This window comes from Elgaria multicarinata, chromosome 6 (assembly GCF_023053635.1).
Source record: "Elgaria multicarinata webbii isolate HBS135686 ecotype San Diego chromosome 6, rElgMul1.1.pri, whole genome shotgun sequence".
Lineage (NCBI taxonomy): Eukaryota > Metazoa > Chordata > Lepidosauria > Squamata > Anguidae > Elgaria > Elgaria multicarinata.
In genome coordinates this window covers 71,675,872-71,697,628 of record NC_086176.1, presented here as the reverse complement: position 1 = coordinate 71,697,628, position 21,757 = coordinate 71,675,872, and the positions used below count along the sequence as shown (strand labels likewise).

Sequence of the window (21,757 nt, the reverse complement as noted above, 5' to 3'; positions counted from 1 at the left end):
CCTCTCCTGGACAGGGATAGCTTGACCATGCTGGGACAGGCATTAGTAACCTCAAGGATGGATTACTACAATGCACTCTATGTAGAGTTGCCCTTAAAGCTGCTCCAGAAGCTACAGCTAGTTCAGAATGCAGCAGCTTGGCTGTTGTCAGGAGCTGCCACTTTTCAGCGTGCAACTCCTTTGCTGAGGAAACTTCACTGGTTGCCTATTCATTACTGAGCCAGGTTTAAGGTTCTAGTACTAATATAAAAAGCTCTAAACAATTTTGGACCAGGATGCCTGAGAGAGTGCCCTCTCCTCTATCAACCTGCTCAGTCACTGAGGTAATCTGAGGGCATGTTCTTGGTAGTTCCACATGGACCTATGGTCCGATTGGAGTCCACCAGGAGAAGAGCCTTCAGTGTGGTGGCCCCTTCCTGTGGAATTTCTTGCTTTTGGAGGTCAGGCAGGTGCCAATGCTTGTATTCCTTCTGGCACGTCCTGAAAACTACGGTTTTATCTGATCTTCATTTCTTTTAAAATGTAATTTTAATCTGTTTTTATTCTGTTTTTATTCTTGTATTCTATTTGTTTACTGCAATGAAATCCTTGGATGGAGAGGCATATATAAATATTGTACATAAGTGAATAAACCAGCAGTCTATAAATCTGTCCTGTTTTCTGTGGGTGCAGGAAGGGCAGAAGGAAGCTGAGGGAAGCTCAGCCAACCTGAAGTCAAGTAGGTCCAAGTCTTTCAAATCGACTTAACTCAACATATGATATATCATGTCAAGAAAAGTCAGTTCACACCAGTATAGCAGGAACAGAAGGTTCTGGTGAACCCCATGGGATGTCCATCACTGGGAAATCTGGCCCTTTGGGGGCTTGCCAAATTTTCTGGTTTTTAAAAAATTGCATAAATAGAAATTTGTGCAATTTACAACTACAATTTCCGTAACTTGTGCAAACATCAGCCAAAAATTGTGCAAATTATGCAAATTGCAGCCACAATTTGTGCAAATTTCTATTTACACACACAAACTGAAAATCCATGAACTGGCCTGACTCAAAGCAGATCGAGTCAAGCCAGCTCGCAGGGAAACAAACTGAAGTCCTAGGGGGCTGAGCCGATGGAATCTCTAGATGCATTTCTCTGATACCTGTATTCCCTGTGCTTTCTCTTGGCTACATATCTCTCCCCACCCCGGCCCATCTCAAGGATGAGAGTCATCTGAAGCCTTAAGAAAGCTAGCAGGGCCTCACCATCAAACAAGTCCACCCTCTCGAAGAGCTGTCTGCAATCCTTAAAGTGGCTGATGCTGCCATTGCATGCTTTGTGCAGTGGGAGAGGCTACAGAGAGTCATCTTGGAATCAAGGATGAGGAAGGAGTAACGTGGCTACTTGTGAATTGGCCAAAACGAGGACATCCATCAGCAAAAAGAAGAAGCCATTAACATCTTCTTTTCCCTTCCCCTGATATTGTTCTTTCCTACAAATTCTGCAATGTATGTGCACATTTTGCTGTATGAAACAATGTATTTAAAAATGATGAAGTTAACTAAAAGCAAATAATAAACTCATCCAATAGTTTATATTACTTGGTATTGGTGATGCATGGTTATGGGCCAGCCCAATGCAGAATGAAGATATATTGAAGACTCAAAGTCTAAAGTGCCCAGGCACTTAGACACCCAGGATTTTGGTTGCCTTGCATATTTCTTTGCTTATTACTGCAAAAGACAGGCTCATCATAATCCAAAGATGAACAGTCAACAGAACTGTGAGCAAGTCTATTAATCAACACTTTATATTGTTTCTAGTGTTACTTAGTGTTTATCTGCATGATGCAAAGGAAGCAGCAGACAGTAAATGGACGAGACAGACACAGTGAGAATCCAAATCTGTGAAATCACAATGTTTACACATGTAGAGATCATACTTTAATAACAACCTTAATGAAGGCCAGACACAACCATTAATAGAGGTGGTAGTCAGTGGAAGGATGTAAGGGACTAAGCAAAGCAGGACAATGAATACCTCTCCCAACTGCATCTCTTCAGGTTTGTAAGCAATAAGCAATAGTATGCTTAAGTTGCTTAGCATTTTTACTGCCAGACCAGAAACATAGGGGGAAGCACCCTACCCTGAATTAGATAAGCTATAGTTTCCATGTTGAAGTTATGCCTCATAATGCAAGTAGAGCAGCCAACCGTGTTTCCTCTTTGGTTTCTTTCTGCTCTGCTAGGGATGGGCGACCTACGCCCCTTGGAGGCTGTTTTATATTGTTTAAATAAATGAATAAATGGCCCGCTGTGGATCCTCAAGATGCCTCAGGTCACCTTCCAGGGCCAAACTGTTTGGCAGGCTGTTGGAAGTATGACTGAGCTGTGAAAGGGGGTATGTGAAGTATTACAGCACAGGCCTGTGGAGTTACGTTGACAGAAGACTGCCCGGGCAAAGCAGGGCTTTGCTGTTATCTTCCTCCCTGTTAATTGACCATTGTTCAAATGGTAGACATGTCCTGTTGCCTTCCAGTAACTAACATGGAATCAACAACCAAGGCAGACTAGCTCAGCAAACAGAAGGGATTAAAGATGTGGATTCAGGATACAAGCAATGTGATCCAAGGGGTTTCGGCGGAAGGGGAGGGGGGAAGAAGGAGGAGATTTTTTCCCTACTTAAACTCTGTGTATGCTCAATAAAGGCACTTGAGTGGCCTCGGTCGCTTCAAGTCACTTCAACCCTCAGATGTGTGCGTGAGTATTTACTACAGAGTGGCGCCCGAACAGGGACCATCGCAACCGCCTAACATACTTGCCGTCAGCCTGGCACAGGCTTCCAGTGGTGCACCCTCGTCTCCTCGAGACCCCCGTCTTCAAAAGACCCCAAGCGGTAAGTATGGGTTGCAGGTTATCAAGCCACCAGCAGAAGCACGCGGTAGAATTGACCCGCATAGTCAATAAGACAGGGGGGCAAGCCACATTGTCCTCGCTTCAGAAGCTGGTTGGTGAGATTGGGAAATTTTGTTTATGGTACCCGAAAAGCGGTTCGCTACTTTTAAGTGATTGGGAAAAAATAGGGGAAGTTTTACATCAAAAACCTCGCACCTCAGTTAAAATCTTGCTTTCTTGGTTTCAATGTTGGGTAGCGCTCAACAAATTTCATCAAAGTAACTCAGCCACTTTGCCTGCTGGCAGGCTAAGTGTTAATCTACCACCCCAAGACAAAGCAGTTGAAATTTGTAAGCCAACCCCCACTGTAATTTCTGCTTTTGCATTAGCTCCCGCTCCTGAAGAAAATCCACCTCAAGACATTTTGACTACTAGCGGTTTGAGCGTTAATCCGCCACCGTACTATAATGCAATTGAAATTTGTAAGCCAAAATCTTCCCTAGCCCTAACTTTAACGTCAGTACCAACTCCTGACCCACAGCCAACTCAAATTGTTTCACCACAGCAAGTTTTAGAAGCCCAATTTACTTGCAGACAAGAAGACATAGTAAAATTGTCAGAAATGTCTTCCTTGTGTCCTGTACACGATACTGGCCAAATAAATCCACAAAATGCCTGTATTGAAGATTATAAACCCTTGCCATGCCCTGTTCTTAGCAAATCTCAGGCGCAGAGCGTTTTGCCTGCAGTAACAGCCCAGCCCTTAAAAACAGACGCCTCCTCCAGGCAAACAAGCAGGCAAGGCATGCTTTCTTCGCTGCCCCCAGCCACTGCTCCACGCGGCAGCTGCGCCTCCTTTCTCCTTTTCTTCCTCCCTGGGCAGCAAGCGCACAAACCCCTTCGCCATCCTGCCAACTCTGCCTCCACCTCCTCCTCAGCGCAGCGCCGTCACAGAGCTGCCACCAGCCATAAGCGACAGAAGCACCAAGTCAGTGCTAGAGAGCGAGTGAGGTGGAGTGAGAATGCAGCAAGTTGCCCAGACCACTGGCCTAAGCCCAGAAGTGCTTTAAGAGTGCTTCTGCCGCGCCGCTTCTCCAGGCGAGGCTGGGTCAAGAGCATGCGCAGCAGCGGCAGCCATAAATGTAAGCCCAAGCCCCGCGCCATCGCACAGAGAAGGCAGCCGCTTGCAAAAAACGGGCCAGAAGAGCGCACCTTAAGTCCCACACGCGCCCTGAAGCTGCAAAAGCAAGCCTGTTTGAGTTTAAACTTCTCGTGTGTGCTTGGTGTGTCCTCCACCATAGCCACCAGCATAGTTTCCACCCCTGCCACCACAAGTGACAGTACAAAGATAGATCCTACCTTACAAGAAGAAATAGAAATTAAATCTCCCAGAGAAGTGCAAAGAGTTTCCTTCCAACTTTCTGATCCTTTGCCTTCTAGATGTTTAAGCCTAGTGCTTCCCTGCTTAAGCAGTGAAAAGAAGAAAATGTTTATTGTTCCAAGAATAATTGATTCTGATTGTGCCAGCACCATTATGGTGCAGCCTCGAGCATGTTTGCCACGGATCCTTCCGCTTCACACCAGGCCCCCTCAAATTGTTAGGGTTACTTGATCCAAGCCCTACACGTTAACGCAGAGTTGCCCTAGCCCAACGTCTTTTTTCAGATGTATCCATGCCATTACAGACCCAGGCATAAACTCTGAGCCAGCCAATATGATTAAAACCTACAAGAATATTGACACAGCCTCTCCCCTTATTACCATTATAGTTGCAGCTCTTGTAAAAAGAGCTTGTTCTCATCTGCCAATCCCTCTTACCTAGCTTTCAACAACGCCAGAGCAATAGCCACACTAAAGAGAAACTCATTGCTCTACATAAATTAGTTCAAAAATGACTAGCCGCCCAACCTAAATTTAGTTTCCCAAAGATTTTCAAGTTCTAGTGATTGATCTAAAAGACTAGTTTTCCCACCATTCCTCTAGCGAAAGCTACTTTAAAGTCTACTTTTACAGTTTCTGCCCTGCCCCAAGGTATGCTAAATAGCCACTGTCTGTCAGTCTTTTGTTTTCCAAACACAAGCTTATGCAGATTTCAGAGCAGAAAGAAAGAAGCTTCAGCTTCAAACCCTTTGCATAAGATCTAGCCTAGAAAAGGCCCATAAGGCCATCGAGTCCAACCCCCTGCTCAATGCAAGAATCCACCCTAAAACAGATGCTTGCCCACCGACCCCTTGAGTGCCTCCAGTTTGAGAGAACTCACTACCTCCCTAAATAATTTATTTTTCTCTCACTAAAATGCAGATAGAATGCCTTCTGCAAACGTCTGTAGCATTGCAAATATCAGTAGATGTTTTAGAGATTTTTTCTTTTCACGTCCCCCAACGCTTTATTTTTCTATGTATTGACTCATCTTTTCCCCTAACCGCTGTTCCCATGTTCCACTCCTTCATGCCCCCACCTTGTATGCAAATGAGAGAAGAGCTAACAATGACTAACTTTAATCCTATCACCCAGCAGTGACAAACTATTTTCCCGCTGCCAATGTATCTGTTTTTACAATTGAATCTTATGTTAGACTTCCAAAATGTGTGCTTTATTATTGCTAATTTACCTAGAGCTTATGTTACCTCAAAAGTTGCTACAAATATAATAGCTTCTTTAACATGACAATAAGTCTCCCAAAACCCTTTCTTTGTCACTCACATTCAGAGCCATTAAAGCCCCTGATTGAAAGTTTCACTCAGCTTTAACTAGCCCTTGGCAGCCTAGCCAAGAGCATGTGCAGAGTGAAAACTTAGCCTCAAAAACTTCAGAAAAAAAGAAAAGAAAATGCACAGATCCATGTACATAGTTCTTGTTTTATTGCTCTTCATCCAAGCGATGGAGAGAAGTCCACACCTCTTGTGTAGTTTATTTCCAAAATACAGGTTTTCAGAGTTTTCCCAGCCTGGCCTAGAGATGCAAGAAGTCCTCTCAGAAAATAATAAAGAAAGATGAAACCAACCCAGAGGAGCTGCAGTACAGAGTACCAGAGTCCAGATGACATCAGTTGCAGCAGTTTTCCAGCATCAAAAAACCATCAGAGCCAGAAACAGCTGCCCCAAAGATTCCATATTGGCTATTTGCTTCAGCCAGTGAGAAGACCCACAATGGACTGTAAGCAGTGTTCCAGATAACTTGGTTACCGTTGAAACCAGCACAAAGACTTGCTTTGCTCTAAAAATTTCCATCCCATCAAGAACTGATACCTCAGCTGAATAAAATTGAACTTTGAGTAAAATTGTTTTACTCCTGTATAAAGAAGGACTTGTCTTGCAAAGTCGTCCAGCCACTGACTACCTACTTCTTCAGCAACACCTAGGCTGCCAAATATAGAAAGCATGTGTTGCTTTAACCTGCAGGACAATTCCCACAAAGTACAAACTTAACATGGACTTACAAACAGTTATAGCTTCCAAACAACATGTGCTTCAACACTAGCGAGAAGTATTGTGATCATGCTTCCCTCTCAGCTGACTAAATTCTCTCTTGAAGTAAAGTATTGTATGTATTACATTGTACTACTCTTTCCTGAAGTATTATATATAGTATATTGCATTGATCACTGTATTAATAGTCGCCTGTTGGTTTATTCAATGTATCCCAAATGTCTTATTCAATGTATTCCTAATCTGGTGCAAATGTGTAGCCGCTGCTGGCGGAAAAACACCCCTCTGAGACCTTATCGTCCAGAACACATACAGATGTTATACAAACAGCTGTCCAATCACATCCCGGGAGTTCATCAGGACAACACCAATTCGGCATAATAAATTAATAAAGAAAAGGGGAGATGAAGTATTACAGCACAGGCCTGTGGAGTTACGTTGACAGAAGACTGCCCGGGCAAAGCAGGGCTTTGCTGTTATCTTCCTCCCTGTTAATTGACCATTGTTCAAATGGTAGACATGTCCTGTTGCCTTCCAGTAACTAACATGGAATCAACAACCAAGGCAGACTAGCTCAGCAAACAGAAGGGATTAAAGATGTGGATTCAGGATACAAGCAATGTGATCCAAGGGGTTTCGGCGGAAGGGGAGGGGGGAAGAAGGAGGAGATTTTTTCCCTACTTAAACTCTGTGTATGCTCAATAAAGGCACTTGAGTGGCCTCGGTCGCTTCAAGTCACTTCAACCCTCAGATGTGTGCGTGAGTATTTACTACAGGTATGCACTGAGGGTCATCTCCACACGCCTTGTCCCCCAGCCAAATCAATCCCGGTGTAGTTGGAATTGCTGTTTCCCCACCACTATAATAGAACAATACAGTTCTAGTGGGGATTGTTTCACCACACAGACTCACATAGACTGGGTTCACATGTCACACTATCCCATGATGGTTTATTTTCTGGAACAACCCATGATGGGCTAGCAAGTTATCTATGAGATGATTTCCCCTCCCCCACAGTGGGTTATTTTGCCCAAATAAGTCAACCTGATAACCCACAAACTGCAGCAATCTCTATTCCTACCGCAATGGAAGCTGGGACTCCTGTCTGGCTGGGCTGGAGGACTACAAGAAGAGTAGGGGTGATGGGTGTGTGTGTGTGAAATAAACTGCTCTGTGTAGCTTGTTTGCCTGAGCATCTGAAGGGAGCACAGTAGGTTGTTTGCATAACCACCTACAAAGAATAGCTTGCCACCCACCATGGGTAGCATGATGTGTGAACCCAGCCATAGGCTCTGCCTTCTCCAAACTCTAAGTTTTATTTAAACTACACAGAGCTGACTCAGGCTTCAGGCTCTCTCTCCACAGGCCAGAAGCAGAGTTTGTTTCTCTCAATTCCTTCCTGGCTCCTCCCAGGAAGCACACCCCATCCAGGCCAAATCCAGCATTGGGCTCATCTACACCTAAGGGTGCAGCAGGAGGAAGGGGGAGGACCTCAGACTTACCAAAAAGCGTAGGGAGAAAACCCTGTCAAACTCTGCACCCAACCCCCCTCCCCCACCATCCCAGGGATGGTGAAATTGCTGCCTCCCCCCCCCCCACCGGCATGGAGCTACCCCACACAGCTCTGTGTCCATTCGAGGACCCAGGAGGCTGTGCCACACCAGTCATGGTCCTCAGGGTTGTCCTGGTACCGTGGAAAAACCAGGATATCCCCAGTTTCAGTTATCCCGGGGAAAGTCTGTGGTCGTCCCTGGTTGACGCCAGGATCCCCTGTGTATCATTTGGAAGCACAGGGATGACCTAGAGATGACCCTGAGATATATGCATGGTGTAGACATGCCCATTGTTCCAGGGATCGCAGCGGGGGTGGAGTGAGATTTTTCTTCCTCTTAGCAATCCAGCTGCATCTGGGATCATGGTTTCCCCACCCAACTGGAATCATTGTGAGGGAGAGGCTTCCGCTTCCCTCAGTGACCCCATCTCACGTACAAATGAAGGTGCACGTTCATGAAAAGGGTTCACCACTGTGCTATGCAAATAGACAGAGGAGCGGAGAGACTGGTGCAGATTCTACTGAAGGCATAAGTTGCTTTACGCTGCAAATAGGAAGCACAGCTTTCAACATTTAAAGAAGAAAGCGAGATATGCATGTGAAGTCAGAATCTACTCACTGTAAGAGAACTTCTTCTTTCTCAGTGCAAAAAAGGGGAAGAACTGGGAAAGTACTATGGTATTGCAGAGGCAAAGAGAAGTTTTTCATTTTGCAAAACTTCGCAGAAGTTTTGATTAGATCGCTTTCACAGTACAAGGAAATGGTGGTGATTCTAATCAGGAGCTCTGTTTTGCTCAAGTTCTGGTGCTTACTTAAATAACAAGCCTTTATATTTTATTCTGGTTTTGCTAGCCAGTTTAAGATTGTAGGAGGTTAGGTCACAAATGGAAATTTAACATTTTCATGCATCTATCAGTGGAAAAATGTAAAACACTGCTGTGTTCTAAGTTTTGAAACCGTCCACTTGCAAAAAAAAAGTAGAAAAAAAATGTTTTGAGGTATTAAGAAATGCTGCCCAAATCAAATTAAATAAAGCCGAGCGGCCTATTCAGCTAACCCTACCTGTTCTATATGTGCATGTTATGTGTAATGATGTGTATGTAATGAACTTGTTGCCAAATTGGATTTTGAAACTAAGGGTGGGGAGCAAAATCTTTCTTTCCTACTGACAACCAAAAAGCTGTCAGCTTGTGTGAATTTAGGGCCTCAACTCCAAGAGCCACTGTAGACAGGTTCTTGTGTTCATGTAAAAATCAGCCACTAAAATCAATGAAAATCCAGCAAAATTAATGCATTTATAGTTTGAAGGATATATATATGAAGTTTCAATATTATAAGGATGCATACTTTCTCAGGTTTGAGACATATAAACCATAGACATAATGCTGCTCATTCTATGCAGAAATAAATTTGGGCTGTCTCCAGAAAGCGAATTTTATCAACTTAAAATGCCTATTTATGGACTCCTGAGACAGCTCTGCTTTGCTTAAACAGCGGCAGTGGCTTCAGCATGCTGGAATGGATTGTTTGGCCAAAAAGGAAAAGAACAACAACAAAAAACCCGAGAAAGGTAAAAAGAAAGAAAGAACTCACTTTCTCAGTTCCTAGTTGCATGAATGATGTTTAAACATTGCTCTCAGACTGTTTCCTTTGTAGAAGGTGTACATCTAGCCAGTAGTTGGAAAGGGCATGAAAAAAAAAAAAAAGCAAAAGGAATATTTGTAAATTTCAGGGGGAAAGAGAAAGCAGGTTTCACCCATGTATAGAAAGCTCAGTATAAAGGTTTTTAGCCCCCTGGGAGTAAACACCTCACTTATCCTGCCACCCAGCCTCTGATGATTAAAACCCTGCCTGGAATAATAAAAAAATCTCCATGCTGTATGGAGAGCAAACTTAGTTAAAAAATAGTATTTTGATGGTTGTCACTCATTTCAAATCTTTCTTTAAAAGTGGTGCTCTCAAGGCAGGATTTGGGGGGAGGTCATCTGGACTTCCCCTCAGTAGAATGACCAGGAGCCCCCTCCCCCAAATGTAATAGGGCTGGGTTATCACTCTTTCTTTAAAAAAAGAAGTGATTCACATTATCAGCTAAAGCAGGGGGGCAGCCCCTCAGGCTCAGGGGCCAAATTCAATCCCCTGGGGTTTTCCAGAGGGCCCTGCTCCCTTCCCCTGGATTCATAAGAACCTAAGAAGTGCCCTGATGCTGGATCAGGCCAAGGGTCCATCTAGTCCAGCACTCTGTTCACACAGTGGCCAACCAGCCATTGGCCAGGGACCAACAAAGCAGGAGATGGTGCAACAGCACTCTCACCCATGTTCCCCAGCAACTGGTGCACACAGGCTCACTGTCTCAAAATTCTCCAAAAACGTTGGCTTGACACAAACAAGGTAAGCTTGAGTGTAAAGATATCTGGAAGAAGTGAGCAGAAAATAAAGTGGTAGAAATGAGTGTGAGTGTGTTTAGCATCCAATTCTGTATTTGCCACAGCAACTGTGTGCAAGGATTAGCCTTGGTGCACCGTCTACAGTCAGAGACATGAACTCTCTCCACCACTCTGGCCTTGCAAGCTCTCACTTCCTAAACCTCTTTCTTCTTTCTCTCTCTTCCCCTTAGATTTAGGGCCCTAATTTATCTAGCCCCAATTCCTGGAACCTTAGCCCAGCCCCTTGAGAACCTACACTTAGAGCTTTGGCTATTGGGTAGTATTAAAATGTAATAAATAAATGAGTAAATAAATAAATAAATTTACCACATATGCTTGCAGTCCATTGCACAGCAACACATGGTTCAGAAACTGAGCAGAGTTTTGGAGACATTACACCCCACATAAAACCCTGTGTCTGGATGGGTACATTATGCATTTTGTTCTATGCTTTGCCTGTTTAATATGCCTATGGATTGGTTGAAGCCATAGTAAAATTGGGTATAGGTGCCTTATTGTTGTCACAGCAAGTTAATTCCCCATGATTCCTGTTCAATAAAAACCCAGCTTCCCTTTGGAATATCCCTGTGGGTGGGTGTGATTGGGACAAATCTTCATATTCACAATACAACATTAAAAGGTCCTTTAGACCCATTATCTCTGACTGTGTGAACGTGCAGTTGACACTCTGAGCACACACCATCAGTGTAGATGATCGTGGCATAGCTCCTAGGCAATAATAATAATAATAATAATAATAATAATAATAGTTACCCGCCTCTCCCTCTGAATCGAGCCGGGTACAACACAAATGCAAATGCACCATAAATTACATATAACTAATTAAAACATTTAAAACTAATACATTATTAAAAGCAGCACATTATTAAAAAGGCATCCTAAAAATGCCTTTTAAGATGCCTTTTTTAATAGTGCAGTATGCAGTACCCTGGCTCCCGGGTTCAGTTCTTGTAGTTTGATAGGCGTTGGTGTAATTCTGAAGGACTTGGAAAAAATTAAGGTCAAATTGAGCAGGACATAATCTATCATGCACTGCGATCATGCTACTGCTCCCCAATAGAAGAACATGACATGCAGACGTGATTATAGATCATGTAGTTCACACACACATACAAGGCTTTTGCTAAGTTCTCTCTCTCTCTCTCTCTCTCTCTCTCTCTGTGTGTGTGTGTGTGTGTGTGTGTGTGTCTGTCTGTCTGTCTTACAAAATGCAGCTACAGAAGCAGGTACATGCCTGTAATCCTTTCCCTTCCATCATTTTTCCTGCGGGACATGTGGGCACCTGTCCCGTTTTTGTCCCAATTCTTCGCAAGTAACCACGAGGAGCCGGGACCTGGGCACAGGGCATGGAGCTCCTCAGAAACTCTGTGCCCATTGGGGGGGGGGGGTGAACAGGAGTTTTTTTGTTTTGTTTTTTTAAAAAAACCACTTACATTTTCAGATTTTTTTAAAAAAACGCAAAATGGCGGGCAGGTCCTCTTCCTCCCAGGACGTTGTGCGTGCGCGTGTAGATGATCTCACAATCATAAAATCACGAGATCATACCCCTCCACCCCCCTCAGCTAGATGTGCCCCAGGAGTGCTTACTGGAGAGGATGAGATCACATGGTCTCCAATAGGCATTCACTAAGAACTGCTGTGTCCCTCCAAATGCCAAGGGAAGGGTGTGTGGTTTTGTTTGTTTTTGTTTTAAATACTAAAAAATAGGAAGAAGCTCCCTCACCAATTGGCTACACTTTAAAAAAAGGAATGTTGAAAAAGGCCTCTTTCGCAGGGAGAGAAAGTTCCCGAAAATAGGGGGCAGGATTCGGCCCAGCACTAATATAAAGAGTGGCTTAGGTGCCCCCTTTTCCTTGGTAAGAGCAAGGCCCTTAAGTTTGTTGCTGCTCCACCCCTCTAACCTTGGGCTTCCCATTTCAGCACAGTAGTGAGGATTCAAGCCAAAACAATCTGGGATGCAAGATCACAAACCTTCCATTTCCAAAAGGTAGCCAGAAACATTTTAGTAAAAGATTTTAAGCTTTTAAATCACAACACACATTCAGCGCTTCGAGAAAATAAAAACGGTGATGTTCTTACTAAACACAGCGTAGTTCAATCGCATTTCTTAAGGCAGGGATAAACTGCTTGCTTGGAATTACATTACCACTCAATATGCACCTTTTTACACACACTTATTATTGCATGGTATCTAAACTGAACAGTAATTACGTTTACTTGATGAAGTTCTATTACTCTCCAAGTTTTGGATATTTGTGGATATTTTATGGGCCTGACTTACCGCCAATAATGCCCATTTGGCCAGTTCACTTGATCATATGGCAGACATTAAGAATATCTGCCATAAGAATAGTTGTCTGCCTCTCCCACTTTGCTTAATGTAGCGCAATCCCTAGCTAGCACAGCAATACCACAGCAAAGGCCATTCTGCCACGCCCGGCATAGCCTGGGCGTGGGGAGGCGTTTGTGGGCGGGGGAGATAGGAGACCCAGCCACCATTGGCTGGGTGCTGGAATGGTGCCACATGGGGGGAGGGGTAAAGGAGCCCATAAACTGAGGGCTCTCCCTCCCTTCACCCTCTTTGCTGCGCGGCTCCCTCCCTCCCTCTCCGTAGGCAGTGTGGGCTTGCTGGTTACTGTTGGGAGCAGAATAGGAATTTTTTACTCCTGTACTGTATTGTGCAGGAGTTTTTTCGCCTACTCCACACTGTGAGACAGTCTGGGTGTATTAATTAGGTTAATCTGTTATCTAATTTGGTCACATTTTGCTATTTGGTGCTAGGTACGGACATCCAGAGTGGGAGTGGGAATGATGAGCATTCACATGGCACTGTTCACAGTGACTGGTAAGTCCGAGGCTTCCAGCTTTGAGCCCCACAGCCTACCTGGGAAATACGACTTACCTTTGGGGCCGACCCTACCCACCCACTCAGAGCTGGTTGGCCTGAGATAGGGCATGACAAAAGAAGGTCCCCCAACCCCATAAGGGGCAGGCCCAGGGGAAGGAGAAAGACGCAGCGCCTACCCTTGGCCCACGAATGGCTCGCCCAACTTCAGGGGCCTGGCAACAGGCCATACTGAATGCCCGGTAGGATTCACCCCCTTTTGCAGATCATTTAATAAAATGTGGTCCTGTTTAAATCCAGCTGTTGTTGTCTCGTCTCCTTATTTATCGACCTTCGCACCACAAACAAAGCTGAACATACTGACCATACATCATGTGTATGCGAGGCATACTGTAGACTTCAAAATATGTTTTCTTATGGGGTACACAGGCCACCTAAGGGACAAAACAGCTTTGTATGACGTACATGCCACTTAAGGAATAAACTTTCTTACATCTTGTCTCTGTGATAGTGGAACAGGAGATCTGATGTTACATGGGCATGCACACACACACACACAGTGAATTAGGAAGTGTAACCAAACTGAATCCATATAATACCTAACTTTGGATTTCATTTATGTGTATTATTTTATACTTCTATCCTTCATTCTTGTATCAGTCATACCAGTTTAATTGTAAAAGCCTACTCATTTTCACATACTCCTGGATCAATCCCCACCCTAGAGCTGGAAGAGCAACAGAAAGTCAATAGATTATTTAGGCTCAGACTAGCAATCAGATGAATCCAACTTTAATTGTTATTTCTTACTTTACACCCAGTTTCTGAAACTCTCTAGCTTCTGATGAGGCGTGGAATACCCCTAGTTTTTCTTTCCTTTCTTCATAATTAAGCAAAAAGGGCAGTTAAACATCTGACCCATCTAATCTATTGCATTGTAAATATTTGAGTTTAACTATCCAGTCAGTTCTCGACTGCATTTGTATGGGAAAGCATGCAGACAAATGACTAAGTGGGTCAATGCCATTTTCAGACTTAACAACACAATTTTTAAAGATAATTTATAATACAGACGGTTTCCAGAGGACAGCACTATAGGAACAGGACAGCTCAGGGGTGTTTTTGTGCTACCTTACATAAGTGCTATATTCATCATGTCTTGCCTACTATAAGTGAAATCTAGATTCATTTAACAGGCTATAATAAATGCATTCACTGATTTCAAATACTTGTCACAATGTATGCCTGAATATTCTTCATCATACATTCATTCTTCTCTGGCAGATTCACTGCTGGATAAACTGAAATTACTCCACTGATGTCAAGACTTTATTATACCTCCTTGGTTTTTGACATGCCAGCTTCAACTAACTCGACTCACACATTGAGAGAATGTATCCAGTGTGTCAAAGTGACAGTATTTTCAGCATTGATTCCCACTTGACAGCTTCTGGAATTAAACTTTTCAGACATGAAATGACTCCTGTGAGTGTCTCTCTCCCCCCCCCCCCCCGGGACATGTGCAACAGGATAAAACATAAACATTAAGTGGAGAACAGGAAACTGACTGGCATCAATGCTCAGTATTGGTCAGCAGGATACAACACAGGATATTCCATGCCAAATAGAGTAATATGAGAGCTAAGCTTAAGTTATGAGAACAGTGGGGGCGCTAATAAAAGGACCAGTCCTCAAAAGCACTATACTGAATGAAACAACCTAAGTGGAGCCGATTGGTTAACCACACATGTGATACAGTTGTTTAGTCTTCAAGTTACAGCAATATATACATAGAAAAACAATTCTATGCATCTCGTCTTATAAAAGCCCTTGCAGAAATTACCTGCAATGCTGCTAACAGAAGACTGTGACAATATCCTTTTTACCATGTTGTATAAGGAATGACCTCTATATTTTTGGATATGCACTCTGGTAATTTGAAGAGCTGCTTAACCAGTGGTCTCCCAAATTTAAGGAAAGAAGTGTCAAGTAATATTTTAAGATATACTCCTAGATTTCTGTCACTTAATTCTGAATCAGTTGCAACTGGGGTGGTGGTGGTAAGTTTTCAGTCCAGCCAAAGTTAAGCACTTTTAAGAGTCCAACTGAATACATGTTTACATGTTTACATGTTTATAGTATGTCACACATTTCAGTAACGTTGTTGCTTCCCACAAAACATGTCCCTTATCAGCCGTTTTTGCAACCCTTCATGAAAGGAAGGTTACTGTTCACAGGGGGAGGGTTGGTGAAGTTGAGGGAATGTGTGTCCATTACCAAGGTAAACGGGCTAGTGCTCCCTTGCCTCAGTCAATAAATCATTATTTGGGGCAGAATGTGGTTTTTGATGGTCATTGAGATAAATATCTGAATACACTTTCCACTAAAAATAATGCAGATGGAAGACATCTGGATATGAATAAAAGTGTGGATGTCTTCTGAACATATTGCATTACTTTTAGTTGGATGCACATCCATATACTCGTCCAAATGTACATTTCCATTCACCTTCAGCACCACTTAGTCACGTGTAACTCCACACACCTAGAGCAGGATCAGTGTAGAAATCTTGCCATGTAGTACTGCTAGGTAAAGAAACCTATACTGCAGAGCAAAAAGAAAAGCAAAAGCCTGGACTACAGTGATGGGTTCCCTCATTTCCACTTCTCCCATTTAGATGAATGGAAATGAGAGAGCTTCACATTTGCTCTTGGTGATGTCATCACAGACGTAAATCTGTCTATATGACAGTGCGATGTTATCATGTACCCTACATCATCCCTGAGTGGCTCATATCACACAATGCAGTTTATCTTTCAAGTAAAAAAAAAAAGTGCTGAAGCAGCAGCAAATTAGGAAAGCAATGGCTGTAAGTAGATGCAAAAAACTTGCAAAGCACAAAAGCTAGGGCTTTTTTTCCCTACAGACCTTTTCACTCCCCACTCTGAAATGGCAACTTTCACAAACCCCTCAAACATTTATGCAGCAATTATTTACACTGATTTCAGTACTACTTACTTCCTTTCAATTAAATGTGCACAGGCTACAGGGTTGTGCTTATTGAAAAGAACTGAAGCTATACAGTACAATCTTAGATATGCTTACCCAGAAATAAGTACCTCTGATTCAAAGATGCTCCTTACTGAATATGTTTAGGACTGACGATTTGGTCCCACTAATTTCAGTGGAAGAACTGAGCACTTGTTATTGAAATAAATGAGACTTAGGCCTTAGCTAGACCTAAGGTTTATCCCAGGATCGTCCCTGCCTGCTCCCGAGATATCCTGTGTGTTATTTACATGAACAGGAATCTGTTGTGGTTAGGTTTTTAACCACAGAAGGAAAAGGACTCTAAAGAGTTAAAAAGATGTCCTTGGCCAGATTGTCTCTGCCAGGAGAAGTCCAGTATGAAGCAGATTCTTCCCTGGCCTACGTGCGGTACGAGATGTACAAGATGAAGAGACTATTGGTTAATTGGGCCAAGGAGAAAAGTGTATTTAAGAAGTCCATGTTGTATGGCTTCTTACTGCTGGAACTTACTGCTGGAACTTACTGCTGGAACTTACTGCTGGAACTTACTGCTGGAACTTACTGCTGATGTTATACTGCTACGTTGTTGCTGTACTGTGAAAGGACTGTATATATGACCATTTATTCTGTAAGTAATTTATTTAGTGTCAGTAAAGCTTCTTTACTGACCAAAGACCGTGAGTGCTTCTTTTTGTTCCTAAATTCAAGCTGAAACCATTTCCAGACTCTACGCTGCTGCTATTTCGCACTCTGCTATATTTTGGGTAAGCAATTACCCCGATAGGTTATGCGCCCAGAGAAAGTCTGGAAGGCATAATTTTTGGTTGCTGGAAAGCTTGAGAGCAAAGGAACGCTGGAGGGAAAGACGGAGTCGAGCTCAGGCAGTTCATCGAGCTCAGACGGGTCTGTATCCAGTGTGAGTCGCGCTCCAGCCCAGCCGGTGAGGATGGCCCAGGTTCAGATGGCATCCAGTATTCCGGTGGAACGGCTGAATGAGAGAAATTACTTAACGTGGTCATTCAAGATGGAAATGTTTTTGAAGCGGGACAGATGTTGGAACGTCGTGAGTGTCCCGAGGCCGGTTGGTCAGACTGCTCAAGAAGCACAAGTGTGGGAAGAGCAGAATGAAAGGGCCAAAGCAAACATTGTCTTGAGTATGGAGGACTCGCAAATTGTCCATATCAACAGAGATGAGACGGCAAGAGACAGCTGGAATGCGCTGAGACAGATTTATGTGCGTGCGTCGGCAAGCACACGGCTGAGCCTCACCAGAGAGCTGTATCGGTTAAAGTTGGAGGAGGCTGGAAGTTTGGCAAATCATCTCCAACAGGTGAGATCTCTATTTGTCCAGTTGCAGGAGGTCGGAATCGTTTTTACGGAAGAGCATAAGTGCTACCTGATTTTGGGGTCGTTGCCTCAAAGCTGGGACGTTCTGACAACCAGTCTGGAAAGTATGAAGACTGATGAACTCACTCTTCATTATTTGACGGGTCGTTTGCTCCAAGAAGAGAAACGGCGTCTTTCCAGGAAGGAGGAAAACTGCCAGGAAAGGGTTAAGCAGTCAGCCCTTGGCAGCAGAGAAAGAATGCAGAAAGATAAGTGTTTCCAAGGCAACAGTGTGGAGAGAACCGCAGTTGCAGTAAGAAAGTGTTATTTTTGCAAACAGCCGGGTCATATCAAACGCTTCTGTAAAAAGAGGAAGAAGGGAGTTACACAGGCTGGAGAGGAGAAGGAATGCTCGAATGCATTTGTTTCAGCCACAGTGAGGTGTAACGAGGCCCAAGAGGTTTGGCTGATTGATTCTGCGTCGTCCAGAACAATTTCTAATAATCCAGAGGCATTTCGGAAGTTGGAACCAAGCAAGGTGAAGTCAATCACGCTTGCAGATGGACGAACGTCGAGGGTGGAAGGAATTGGCTGTTGCTACGTTCCATGTCTGCAAAAGGAGTGTGAACAGGTTCTGTATGTTCCAGATTTAGATTTTTGTCTCCTTTCTGTTAGTGCTCTAACGTCTGAAGGATACGTTGTTACGTTTCAGAAGGATGAGTGCCAAGTGATTAAGGATGGACAAAATGTGGCACTGGGACATGTTAAAAATGGACTGTTTTACATGGGTGCAGGTAAAGAAAGGGTGGCACAAACTGGTAACGTGCCAGACCATAAAAATTGTGTTCATGAGTTGCACAGGCGTTTAGGTCATGCAAGTTTTAAAGTGTTAAGTCACATGCCTCAAGTGTGTACAGGGTTAAGCTTGCGAAACTGTAAAAATTTCTTGGATTGTTCAATCTGTCATCAGACCAAATCCCGGGTGCAGAACATCTGCAGGAAAAGTGACAGGGTGTCACAAAAGCCTTTTGAACTGGTGTTTATTGACTTGGTAGGGCCATTCACGCCTACACAAGGGGGATCCAGTTACGTGCTTGTAATTCTGGATGATTACACACGCTTTAGTTGGTGTTATTTACTGAAGCGAAAATCAGAAGCTTTTGAAACTTTTAGGGATTGGAAAACTTGGGCGGAAAAGTTCTTTAACAAGCCCATTATTTCTGTGCAGTCGGACCGTGGGGGTGAGTTTGTTTCTGGAAGGTTCTGTGAGTGGTTTAGGAAAACAGGAATCACACACAGGTTAATAGATCCCCAAACTCCTTTTCAAAATGGGTCAATTGAGAGAAGAATTGGAGTACTTCAAATGAAGAAAGATTCTCTAATGGCTGATGCAAACGCTGAGCAAGATTTGTGGGGAGAAGCATTTTTAACCGCAAACTATCTGTGTAATAGAACCTGGAGCAGGGTTACAGGCAGTTCGCCTTACTGTTTACTTTTTGGTTCAAAGCCAGATTTGTCTCACTTGAGAACATGGGGGTCTTGGGCATACGTGCATATCCCAAAGTCCAAAAGATCTAAAGGTGAAACCAAGTCTGTGAAATTACGTTTTGTGGGTTATTCTGGCATGCAATCCAAATCTTGGCGTTTTTCCTTAAGTCATGGGAAGGTGGTTGTTTCTAGGTCTGCTACTTTTCAGGAGGCAGGTTGGGACAGGATTCAAGGTTCCCAAGTTCTGTTAGAAACTGTGAACAACCAGGAGAAAACAGTAACTCAGGGGTTAACTTCTCAGAGCCCTCACATCTCTGAGAAGAGTGTTTCCACTCCCAAAAGTGGAAGGGAGGAGGGAAATGAAAGGGAGGAAGAAATTTCCAGTGTACCTCGTCGTTCACAAAGAAAAAACAAAGGAATTCCACCTTTAAAGTATTCAGATGAATTCAGTGTGTGTTGTGTGAAGTCTGAACCTGAGAGTTACAGTGATGTGTTGAAATTGTCTGAACAAGAGCAAGAAAAGTGTTTTCAGGCAGCGAAAACTGAAAGGGGGTGTTTTCAAACACACGTGTCTGTATGCAAAGGGGCAAGCAAAAGAGTACATGATTGTGGAGCTAGTGGTTCGTCTACTGGTGGCAGGGAGTTCCCAAGACCACATTCAAGAAAACTCAGCCCAAAGCTGCAGGAAGGGTTGAAACTGAAGTCTCTGGGGAAAGTTAGGTGTTACCTTGGTGTAGAGGTAGAAAAGTTTCCAAAGGAAATTACCTAAAAAGCCAGAAGCAGAAAGTTTTAAAATTGCTGAAAGTTTGCAAGTTGGAAGATTGCAAAGTAGTTCAACGCCCCAAAGCACAAAGTTTTTCAACAGTGCTTGGAAGAAGAAGAAAAGAAAAACTTACATATAAATAAGTCTCTGGGAAATGTAACACACAGAGAAATGTACACAATGTTGAGATTGTTGTAAACATGTAAAGTTGATTTCTTACAGGTGAAATGTAATGAAATGTAAATTGTATTTTTTCTGTAGTTAAAAATGAAAGGGTGTTGTGGTTAGGTTTTTAACCACAGAAGGAAAAGGACTCTAAAGAGTTAAAAAGATGTCCTTGGCCAGATTGTCTCTGCCAGGAGAAGTCCAGTATGAAGCAGATTCTTCCCTGGCCTACGTGCGGTACGAGATGTACAAGATGAAGAGACTATTGGTTAATTGGGCCAAGGAGAAAAGTGTATTTAAGAAGTCCATGTTGTATGGCTTCTTACTGCTGGAACTTACTGCTGGAACTTACTGCTGGAACTTACTGCTGGAACTTACTGCTGGAACTTACTGCTGATGTTATACTGCTACGTTGTTGCTGTACTGTGAAAGGACTGTATATATGACCATTTATTCTGTAAGTAATTTATTTAGTGTCAGTAAAGCTTCTTTACTGACCAAAGACCGTGAGTGCTTCTTTTTGTTCCTAAATTCAAGCTGAAACCATTTCCAGACTCTACGCTGCTGCTATTTCGCACTCTGCTATATTTTGGGTAAGCAATTACCCCGATAGAATCACCCCGGGACGATCCCGGGACAAACCTTAGGTCTAGCTAAGGCCTCAGGCCTTAGCTAGACCAGGCTTTACCCCGGGGCGAACCCTGTGGTCGTTCCTGTGCATCCAGATGACGCACAGGGGATCCAGGGGTCAGGGAGGGATCATCTCTCCCTTGCTCTGGTATAGAGCCCTCCCCTTTGGGCCCGCTTTTTCCACAGTCCTGGGCTGAACCCGAGACCGCGGAACATGTGTCCCATTGCCGCAGTTTGACCCGGCTCCGCGTGAGTTGTGCACGGGGCGCAGCGCTACTCAGGAGCGCTGCGCCCATCGGGGTTAGGGTGGGGGGAGCACGGAACTAAATTATTTTTTAAAAAAAACCTTACCTTCAGCACACGACCGTCCGTGTGCTCCGTCTTCTTTAAAAGTAAAAAATGGCAGGCACAACGCCTCTCTTCCTGAGGTCGTTGCAGCTCACATGTAAACAGAGGAGGGCTCTTGCGTTAATCGCAACGCGAGATCTTCCCTCCTCCGTCGCGGAACAAAAGGTAGGTCTAGCTAAGGCCTGCATGTGTTTAACTTTGGCAGGATCATGACCATTCTATTCTTTAGCATAGTGCTCACTATGCACAGTGAGCATAAACCATATCCCACCAATGTCAATGGCAAGACTCTTGATTGATTTTAATGGTTCTGGATGGCACCCAATGCCCTGCATTTTCAAATAAAACCTGATTTGCATTCATACAATGACAACCTATTAAACAGTATCTCCAACTCCTTTTAATTTCCTGCTGACCTTTGACAATGCACAGCGTTTTGCTTTGGACAGGCAAACTAATTATTAAAAATAAAATATGTGAATATATTTGCACATGCAGTCAGAATGCATTTTCAGTGTAGCATGCAAGAGTTTTGATGTGTGACTTTCAATTCCCTTAATGGGAGCTCTCTGGCTAATCCCCAATGCATTTCATGTAAATTTTACCCCATACAGTGCATATATAATAAGTAAAGGTAGTAATTTTCTGCTGTGACTACTGGCAAGAAGGGGGAAATGAAAACATTTTCATTTTGTAGAGCCAGCTTTCTATTGGAATAGTGATTTTTGTCTGCATAAAAAGCAAATGCGGATCCTACAAAAACAATATTACAAATCTCTCTGCAGTCTCCAACAGCGCAATTTTTCATTCCCGATATCTAGATGGCTTGGTTCTTTCTATATTGAAATATATTTAACTTTGGGCACC

The 21,757-nt window shown here is 43.5% G+C and overlaps 1 protein-coding gene across 1 annotated transcript in view; it reads right to left on the bottom strand.

Moving 5' to 3' along the window:
- Positions 1-21,757, bottom strand: part of ST8SIA4 (ST8 alpha-N-acetyl-neuraminide alpha-2,8-sialyltransferase 4) — a 104,325-nt gene that overhangs the window by 62,195 nt on the left and 20,373 nt on the right. The window lies entirely within an intron of this gene.